Source organism: Anneissia japonica, unplaced genomic scaffold, assembly GCF_011630105.1.
Source record: "Anneissia japonica isolate Jap-2015-1 unplaced genomic scaffold, ASM1163010v1 scaffold288292_len1863012_cov191, whole genome shotgun sequence".
Lineage (NCBI taxonomy): Eukaryota > Metazoa > Echinodermata > Crinoidea > Comatulida > Comatulidae > Anneissia > Anneissia japonica.
The window spans coordinates 1,016,458-1,027,351 of NW_022688773.1; the positions used below are offsets into that span (position 1 = coordinate 1,016,458).

At 31.5% G+C, this 10,894-nt stretch overlaps 1 long non-coding RNA gene across 1 annotated transcript in view; it reads right to left on the minus strand.

The window, feature by feature from the left end:
* LOC117123317 overlaps positions 1 to 10,894 on the minus strand; it is a 17,345-nt gene that overhangs the window by 4,327 nt on the left and 2,124 nt on the right. Inside the window, exon 2 of the long non-coding RNA XR_004447842.1 lies at positions 9,212 to 9,362. This is a non-coding gene — a long non-coding RNA (uncharacterized LOC117123317). The remainder of the gene's footprint in view (positions 1 to 9,211; positions 9,363 to 10,894) is intronic.

Here is a 10,894-nt window from a genome sequence, read left to right on the forward strand (position 1 = left end):
TATATATATATATATATATATGTATATATATATATGATAAGTATATAATTTATAGCTCTCTGAAGGAGGTTATTCAAGTAACCTAAGATTACGCATGTCAATAAAAGAGTATTCCTAGATAAACTTCAACCATGTATGACAAATTATTCTAATGTCAACGTGCTCATATACAAATAGTAGGATTATATATACATATACACACCTAAAAAATGAATATGTACACCGACACACACATATGCCTATAGTGTGTGTACAATGATATGCAGTACAAAACTCTGTATTCAACATTTCGTGTTGCCTTTTCCTGTGGTTTGATTGTTATTACGTTACTGTAGATACACGCTCAAACGAAGTGATGACCGAATTAATTATTGGTCAGTCGGCTGAGTTATAAGCTAGCATTTCATAATTTAGTCGTGTTTTGGCGTTTATCATTGACCACACTATTATACTTGACAAATCAACTGGTTCATTTAACACAAGACACTATCACCTCGGTTCATCATGTCTCACTGACCACTTAGTTCTTTACAAAGCAGGCTGCAGAAAATAGATTTTACGGACACGATTGTGGTTATAATAAGGGACGAGTCCGTCTGGTTGTTTAGCTAGCCCGATGAGCTCCATTATTACAAAGTACAACATCACTTTTTAATATTCAAATGTTCTTGTTTTAGTTTACTTTAATTTTATTTTAGGCCATGATTTGGAGGTTTTATCATCTGAAAATAAAATACAGTATAAAGTGATACCTTAACGTTTTCAATCTAAATTTGTTAACATTATCATTATTAATATTTAATATTGTAAATATATATAATTATATTATGTCTACTTTTATTATATGCATTAAGCCTATATATATGTATATATACATCCCTATCCCTATCCCTATGGATACTTCTAAGTGTCTCTTATACACATCTAGGATGTGTATAAGAGACAATATATATATATATATAATTATACTATGTCTACTTTTATTATAACCGTTTAGTAAAATATCCCTAACTCAATAGTACGGTACTTTAGTTCACTTTGGGGTGTCTCTGTTCACATTTCTGAGTCTAATGTTTACTACTTCTTATCATTTTTGGAAATGGTAAGACAGAAGAATCGGTTGCGATATCGATACACATGTTGACAACACATTAAAAGTGTATTAGGCCTAATTGGTAATCTACCGTAGATTATGTTCACGTAAATGTACAAATCGGAAGGTTGTAAATGTATTATTCGTGTGATATTCCATCAGTACACTATCCCTCATTATAGTTTGAGGCATGGATCTATTCCAAAATGAACAATTAGAGGATGGCTCGCACTATTGCGGAGACAGATTAGCCTATCACGAAAATGTACACCCAACAAATCACATAGGACGAGAAATATCAAACCAATGGAAAAAGTACAGTACATTAAAACTAGAATGATACATTGACCCAAAGTTATGTCAACTCGAAAAAATGAAAACATAATAACAAGAGTATAGCCCTAAAAATAAATATCAATATCTCTAATACATGAACACAACTAATGCGTCTAAAACCGAAATCATGGAAAAGAAGATAGGCTTAGTTAATAGTGAATGAGTATTAGACTTCAATGGGAGTCGAACCTGCTCTTTCACTATGACCTCGTATTTCCATCAGATACCTACTTAACTTCACGAGCATGTACTGTACGTGGAATAATCTCTCTGTGCTATTTTGTCTCCACAAGCAATACGTCTATCAATTTCGATAACTAGGCATAGGCCTATCTATATAATGCAGTCTAGACCCTATTCTTAAAGCCCCACTCTTCATGGTCAAGTTGTAGGCCTAATTGTCTTACACACTCTCAACAACTTAAGGTACGGTACTCATGCAAATGAGGTTGCAGTACGGTACTAACAACTTTACCTGCATTGATTATGACCTGTGTCATTTTTACCATAATTAATGCTTGGACAAGTGTAAACAAAGGCAAACTAAGAAATATACAACTTAGATATCCAATTCGTCTTGAAAGTGATATCGATGAGGATGATCATGAGGGTGAGGACATGATGATTATGATGATGAAGATGACGACGGTTGCAAAAATCATCAGTGATTATATTAATTCGTTTGTCGATATTGACTATGATTACTGTTGAAAATTTTAATAATGAAAATGACAGTGATTTTGACGGGGGTGATACTGCAATGAAGAGACTGATGACGAATAATATGACGGTGGGCGTAGTGCAAGTAATGTTGATAAGATTGGCAGTAAGCTAGATATTGTTGTTGTTCTAATACGATGAATATTAGGCCTAAGAGTAAGATGATGGTTATTATTGATGATAAGAATGATAATAATAAAATAATAAGGATGGCGGGGTGGCAGTAGTGATTTTGTCTTTTTCTTTTCCAGGTTGTAGTAACGTAGGCCTAGTTATAGTGATGTTATTGTTGAGAATGGTGGTGATCATGATGTTAATGACGACGAAAAGGACGATAAAGGATGAAGACAATGGTGGTGTATACTGTGGTTGACGACGGTGCTGTTGACGATTACGATGATACTGACGATAATGAAGGTGTTAGTATAATAGGCCTACAGATGATGATGATAATAATGATGATGACGATGACGGTGATGATGATGATCTTAATGATGGTGGTGGTGACGATGGTAATGATGGTGGTGGTAATGATAGTCGTGGTAGCGATGTCGTTGGTGAAGACACCACAATGAAGTTGATGATAGTTTCTAGGATTGCATTTTGTCATGTCTTCTTGGACATGTTGTTATTGTATGATCTATTTTGATATTTTTATGTACATGATTTTTGTCTAGCTTTAGGTAAACTACTAAGCTTGCATCCCGCGCTATATAAACTGAAATAATAATAATTTAAACGATATAAAGATTATAGCCATGACTACATGCTACCTGGACATTCTGATAACAATATTGTATATCGGCGTCTACTCTGATGTATTTTCCTATAGGTACCATATAACCGTATAACTAGGTCATATCATTTTTTCTAGGACTAGGGACAGAACGGTTAGCAGACACCGCCGGCAACTTATGTATAGTAAAAGTACTAATTACATTTGCAGTTAGAATTTCCACTGCAAAGTATAATTAGCGATATTATGCAATAAACAAAGACAACGAAAAAATAAGAAATCAAACATAATATTCATATAATTGCATTGGAATTTGATGTATATAAAATAAAGATTTAAATATATTGCAAAGGAAAATGTATTCGTTAAAGAATCTAATTGTTCCGCAATTTCCCAAGAACACTCATATCCGCTGGTATGGCGTAGGCTTAAAGTACAGTACGATATAATTACTTGATTAAACATGCATTAAATAATTATTCTAGAAATTATTAATTTCGCCGATTAGATATGCTTTAGGCCTACATTATTTAAGGTGCTCAGATTGAAACGTATTTCAGAATAGTTATTTTACGTTAACTCGATTAACACTTCTGAGACCTTCGGCTCTTTTATACCCTAAACTAAAATCATATGGTATCAAATAACTACACATGTATATTCCGTTACAACCGTTAATGACAAAACGAGTCATTAATTCCTAACAAGTCACCGGTTAATATACGCCCTACTTCTTAACAGTTATCATTTCATATCACTAAGTCTGATCTCTGCTATTGATACGTAAAGTGTAGACTACGATATGAATGCAAGTAAAGAACGATAACTTTAGTGTTCAGGTTACAACTTTGGCTGTATCATTTCAGTTTCCACTTCCAATGTTAGAACGATGCAATATGAACAAGTGAGTTTTATTTCAAATAAATTTGTCTTCAGATAAACGATCTTCAATTATGTAATCAAACAATTCTTGTATTAAACTTTTAGTAAAGGGTAGTATTTTGTGACCCGTGACAGATGAAGACAATAACGAGGGTTGCGTGTGTATTCGCTCTGCACTTGTGTACGTTACTTTAGCATAGCCCGAGGTGGTAGCGCTCTTGTTTGTAACACTTAGCGCTACAAGCGTATAATGATTTAATCGTGCCGACATAAAGTCATTCAGACACCTTATCATTCGGCCTAGCTCTTTGATGTGACATCTTCAAGTACCAATGTTTAGAGAAATACCTCGTCCTCCATGCTTTGAGGCACAGTGTACACCTCTTGCAGAGGAACCCCGATTAAGGCAATTTTACATTCATAAGAGATCTGATGAGATAGCGTAGCTCATAAAATTTGTTCGAATTTGACGGGAAATGACCGGCAAGGTGTGTTTGTTCCTTTGAGGTGCACCATCCCAGTGAGGTAAATGAAGGTACAACAAGGTCTTACAAGGAAAAATTCGTTTGTAAGGCCGAAGCACAAAGAACCAAATGCCGACAAGCGAACTGATTTAAATATCATCTTGATCTATACTTACTAAATGAAATGTAGGCCCTATACGGAAATTTCTATAAAGATCACAAACGCAGGATACCGTTAATTAATACAAAAAGATACCTCATGAACTGAATAATAGGCTAAAGATTAGTAGGCCTGGTTTTATTATAGTTACGGTATTATTTTATTTGATAAAACTTATCTTATAGATAAGTTGTAACCAACAGCTCTAAATTTTAATAAATTTCTATAAATCATAACCATTAAACACCCAGCATTGAATCAGTACCGTAAATATTATTTCTGAATATTTTTTATATTATAGCTACAAAAATGTTTGTAAGATTGGGAATCCTGAATCATACACTTTAAAGCATATCTATACAGATTTACCGGTATCTTAATAACCTATGTGTAGTAGGTCTATTTACCTTTTGTAATAATGATTTTAAGTGATTTTAAAATAAAATATAGGCCTATAAAAATTACCGATAGGCCTATTTTAATATTTTAACATGCCATGACAATTTAATAAAATGTGAAAGAAGTTAATTTTATTGATATTTTAAAAAGACTTCAGCCAAATGCTGCTTTTAATTTTTTAACTCCTCTTAATGTTTTAATATTTTAACATGCCTTTAACTACATTTTAACATTTTATCAATGGTTTTTTTCAGTGAAGTATCTTGATGTTCTTTTAAATTTTAGTGACAGATTTTAGACAATGTAAAAATGTTAGGCATGTATAATCAACCAAAGTTTCGAATAATGGTTTATATTATTACTTGTGTTTGACCAATAAATAAATAAATAGGCCTAAATATTTAAATCGGAAATCTAAAAAGTTAATGAATGAAAAAACAAAAATAGTATCAGCCCCATCTATTCAGTAGATATAAGTTTATACCAAAGGAGATACGGTAATCTAATAAGATTTTCTGCCAATTTTTTTTTTTATAAAGTTGGAAGTCAACAAAACCATATTTATAGAGGCATAGTTGTTAACAAAACAGATAATTTTTATGTAAAAGATTAAACCTTATGGGTATTAAAGTAATAATAGAGTCTAGATTACAGTTAAAAACATGGTTAAACGATTCATCTATATACTATGTTCAAATATTAAGACAACGTACAATAAATATTCAAGCTAAAATCAATTGATAAGCCTATGTATTTAGATTTATATTTGAAAAAGAAACATAAAACTTAATATTGAAACAAGCCCATGTCTGCTTATGTTATAGCCCAACCATCACCTGCCATTATTAATTTTCAAATTAATCAACTGGGGAATTAAATAAGGGTGTGAAAACCTATGTGTGTAGTAGGTATGTTGACTCCAGGATAACTCCATACGCCTATGTGCATTTGCATGGTGTCTGTATTAATTAGTACCGTATTAGCCTTTGTATTTTAATTAAGATACCCAAGACCTTTAATCCTGCTTACTAAAAATCCTTTATAAACTAAAAATCACACAATAATTTAGAAATTTTCAAGGCAGTATCGCCATGGTTATATGTCTAGTTCTGTATTATATCATATTAATAAACGACAAATAATATAAAAGAATTCAGATATTATTTACGATAGGTATACTCCAATTATAAGCGCATTAAGCAGCGAATTAGTGGAGAAGTGATATACAACCAATGAACCCGGGCTGGTATGGTTTTGATTACAACCCTGGTTAAAAAGGTTAGGTCCCTTTGACTCTTGGCAATTAATAATTCAAAGTGTTCTATCACCAACCTTTTTGCTTTTGAATGTCCATTATTCTCATGGAACATAGAATACAACGAAAAAGGAGGGAATTCAGCTTGAAGAAGGTCGATATAAAATGCCATATTAAACTAAATGTATGACTCTTGTTTGTTATATCCAAGATAAGTTGTTTAATGAGTAAAATCGAACTTAAATTGAATTATTCATTCAATATGCTAAACCCTGTGTGCTAAGCGTTCATCTCATTCTTTTCATGGAATGAAACGATCATACGGAGAACATGCGAGAAGAATGCCGGTATTTAAAACAATTTCACAGTATCCAATGTATGTGTATGCCTTTAGGGATGTACAGGTATCTTAATCTTAACAATTTTATGTCAACGCAAATTAAGCGTATAAATGCTATTGCCAATACTGTATTTGGGTATGATTGGATTTAAAACCTTCTCTTTGAACCTCTTCTGCATTGAAAAGACGAATAAACACACGCAAAGGAAATATACAATCTCTCATCGATAACCAGGCTTCTCTGTGTACATTTTTCTTTATCTTATTTTTATCGTACATGAATATCACGTAAAACTAAATTCAATTATTAGGCCTGGTATTTTAAGAGTATTCGTATTTTGTTCGATTCCATCTACCACAGGCATATCTTTTAATAGGCTAACACATGTAGGCCTATGTTATATTTAAATATATACATATGCTCTAATAGAAATAACTTTCATATGCAAACCTAGTAGGCCTACCAATTATAAGCACAGATATGATTTGAGATTCATATCATAACTTATTTGAATATTGTTTAGTCACACTATAATGGATTCAATTTAAATAACTTTTTAATCAAATTTTACGTTTTTGGTTGGCTTATAAACACGATTTCATTCTTCCTATAAGTATAAAATGAGCACTCTATATCAAATGATTGTTTTTGTCATGTCGCGCGTAGCAGCTGTGTTTTCACGTGCGTATTATTTGTAATCACATTGTTTTAATATTAAATCAAATTTGCATTCATATTCTAGTTTAAAATGCTATAGGCCTATTGTGTATTATACTATTTATTTTTTGTACGAATGATTATTGTTGATAAATAAATACCCGTATTATATATGCCTAACATCATCAATGTTATTTTTTTTCCTCACCACGTTATATTTACATTATTGGTTTCTGTTGTTTTTGGAAGGATTTAGTCTAGTGTACATGCATTCTCATGCCTATATTTAAGTGTAAAGAATATAAATATTTTATACAAAATTACAATCTGTTGTTTTTTCGTGCTCAACCAACTTCTCTTTAGTTATCATTTTACTACTGAACGAATATTATAATTTAATGATTCAATTAAGTCATTACAAGCGATTACTTGTTTAAATTCGTTTGAAATGTTAACAATTATTTTAGATATTATCATTCAATAAGTTATGGTACATGATAACTATTGTCTTCTTTAGCATCGTTCTCCGCATATAGCAGCTCAATGAAATATATAATACAAATAAAAATATAATCTAGCCAGATAATACTTTATTTCAATGTAAATTTGTTTTTAATGGTTGTTAAATATGATTATGAGTCAATCTTTTTAACTGCCTCCTTGCTAAGAACATCCTTAAATAGTAGAACATGGGCCTAATTCTTTCCGGTCTATATACATTGATATACCTACACAAATTCCGTCAATTTAGATTAAATTTCAAACATGGTGTGCCCGTACTTTGTAATTTTAATTGCGCCAATTCAAATGGGAAAATGAAAAGCAGACAACTTAACAGACCAACGCGAGACATTTTATAAACTCAACAGAAAATGCGGTATATTTAACCGTAGCAAGTATTTGCTATACCGTCTGACCAAGGCCAAAATCGTAAAAACGATGATTAAAAACAAGTGCAAGTAACAGATGATGAATTTGGTAATATGCATAGACGCTGTGAATTTTTTTTCCACTACAACTGGAATCATGTCAGCGGCTACCCCTGTCGAGATTTTAGGCGAAATGCCAACTGTTTTGAGAGTAGCAGCACAGGGCTCGTAAAAGAAAATGAATTTAACGCACAACGGTTACGTAATCGCCAGAAAGTCGTAAAAGTTAGAGTTTTTATGGAAGTTTTGGTCTGTTTAACGACGCTTCGGAATTATCTGAATCGAGATTACATGAACACATGTGTAATATTCTGAAATAAAGCAACCTTTTGGGAGAAGGAAGATGAGTAGCAGAGAAATTGAAGAGCTTCAGTAGTGCACATGTGTAAAATCTGTACGACACCGTTGGAACATCTTCATGGCAATATACGGCGATATATCATTGAAACTTTGAAAACATTTGACCACTCAATATGCCGAGATGACATAATTTCATTATTTTCATTGTGGTCATGAGACTTAGTATTATCAGCGCACGTGCGAGAAGAAAGTATCGATTTTATCGGTTCGAATCATATTCCGTAATGATATTTTCCTAAGGACGTTGAAATTCATCTCTAATTTTTCCAACACGTTTCCAACACGATAGCAATGCAATTTATTTTAATGCTTCATTAATTTTCAGATTACAATATAAAATGCGGTAATCATTAATTTAATTTAATAATTCAATAGATACTGAACAGTAAGTAAAATTTTAATGGGTTTAAGAAACCCATATTAGGCAAGTGCCCTTGAGAATGGAGTGTAATAATGTCGCATTAACTAAATTTATAAACAATCGAATGGCATGCTGTCAAAAGAAATTATTATTATCATCATTATCATCCACATCATATGCAAATCATCATCATCACCATCTTCTTCGGCATCACCATCATCATCATCATCATTTGTATTATTACTATAGGCCTATCATTATCATAACTGTCACTATTGCTAACATTACAGTTATTGTCATCGCTTGATATTATGACTTGGTATTCTGTTATAAGTCACACTCATGCTATTGCTTTGTATTGTTTTTAATTTGAAAGACTTTTTTAGTCAAACTATCAAAGTTTAATAGAAATTCACAAAACCGGAGTGTTGAAATAAAATTAATTAATACCAATACCGGTAAGCAAAGGGACGAAAACTATATTACTACATTCAATCAGATAAAACAGAAATACATACCTCTAGACCGTGGTTAGGCCAATTCATTTTGTCTCAATATATTGGTACCGTATTGAAGAGCCTCTCTTCTATGTCATTGTGTCTTCTTTGACAATCGTCATAGGCCTACTGGTTGTCATCCTTTCAATTCCGAAGTAAGCTAAATATATCACTATATTTTGTATTCAAGAAAAAATTATAAAAAAAATTGTATAATACAAAACGGTAGGCCTAATCTGCAAGAATAAAAACTCTACTTACTTTATGGTCAATGTATTCTTGTTGTAAGTTCACAAAAAATAGGTAATTTTTAACACAGATACTAACCACAACAATTTATCAAACGCTCATATGATAGGGCTACGCATCGTTGGTAGCTAGCCTATGAAGAAAACCAAGAGTTTGAGCAAAGTAGATGTGTTACTTCATGAAGATTTCGCGTTTTACGGATATTATTTGCAACGAAATGTTTAAGACTTTAACGCACACGCCTAGCACATCTTATAGTTAAACAGTATAGTATGAAGTCAAAGGCATAATAAACGTGTTTTCTCAAAGCGATTCTGTCATCGTGTTTTCTCTACTGTTTGAGGTGGAATGGGGGTGCAATATTTTTAATTTATTGATTTATTTGTTGTAAATTATGTTTCAAAGCGAAAAACTGTACATTTATATAGGCCTATAAGTGCTACAGTATGCTTATGAGAGATATTTCATATAGTTAGCTGTTTACTTATGGATAGTAGTCCAAAAGGTCTATGTTGTTCTTTATGCCATAATTTTGCACATGTTGACCTAGTATAAATAGCGTACTGACAATGATGCTATTAAATGAGAGGATGAAGATGGCATGTATCTAAATTCCGATATTTTACACATTTTTCTATAGCCAAAAGTAATACCAATTTTATTTTCTTCGTGAATTTTGTATTAAATGCACGTTAATATTTATAAGTACTGTAGTCCACATTATAGTTAAAGTATACCTGTAATCATTATAGAAATTAGTATGTCTATGTTTGCTTTTATTACTGTATTATTTCAGTATTTTAGACATGTCTTACCACAACTTGATAATATTATATAACTTATTTTACACATTAAATCCACATTTCGTTTGCGAAACTAAAAAAATACTCCACGGCAACATGTTAATAACATAATTCATAACAATTTTATATATATATATATATATATATATATATATATATATATATATATATCCACACACACACACACATATATATATATATATATATATATATACATATATATATATGTATATCTGTGGTAAATAGATTCATTTAATTGAATTATTTAACGTTATGATCTTCAATTCGTTAAATAATGAAATATATTGTTTTAATTGTATATTTTTAGAACATTGGTGTATATGGTGTACACGGATTGAATACTCATGAGGTACTGTATACCGTAAGAATTAATTTCATTTTAAAATACTACTCGTTTTAGCATACTTTATTCAAAGACTCCGAACAATATACCATACTGTATACCATACAGAATACAGGGAAAAGGTACGGTAACCGAGGAAAAGCAAGCTTCATACAAAAAAACAGATAGCGTACCGCTCCTACAAATTTAAAGACATTTAATAAAACTATAAATCAATTGTTTTTGACTCCCAAGACTATTATAGCGATAATATATAACGTTGACAACTTAAAATTGATATAAAAGCAC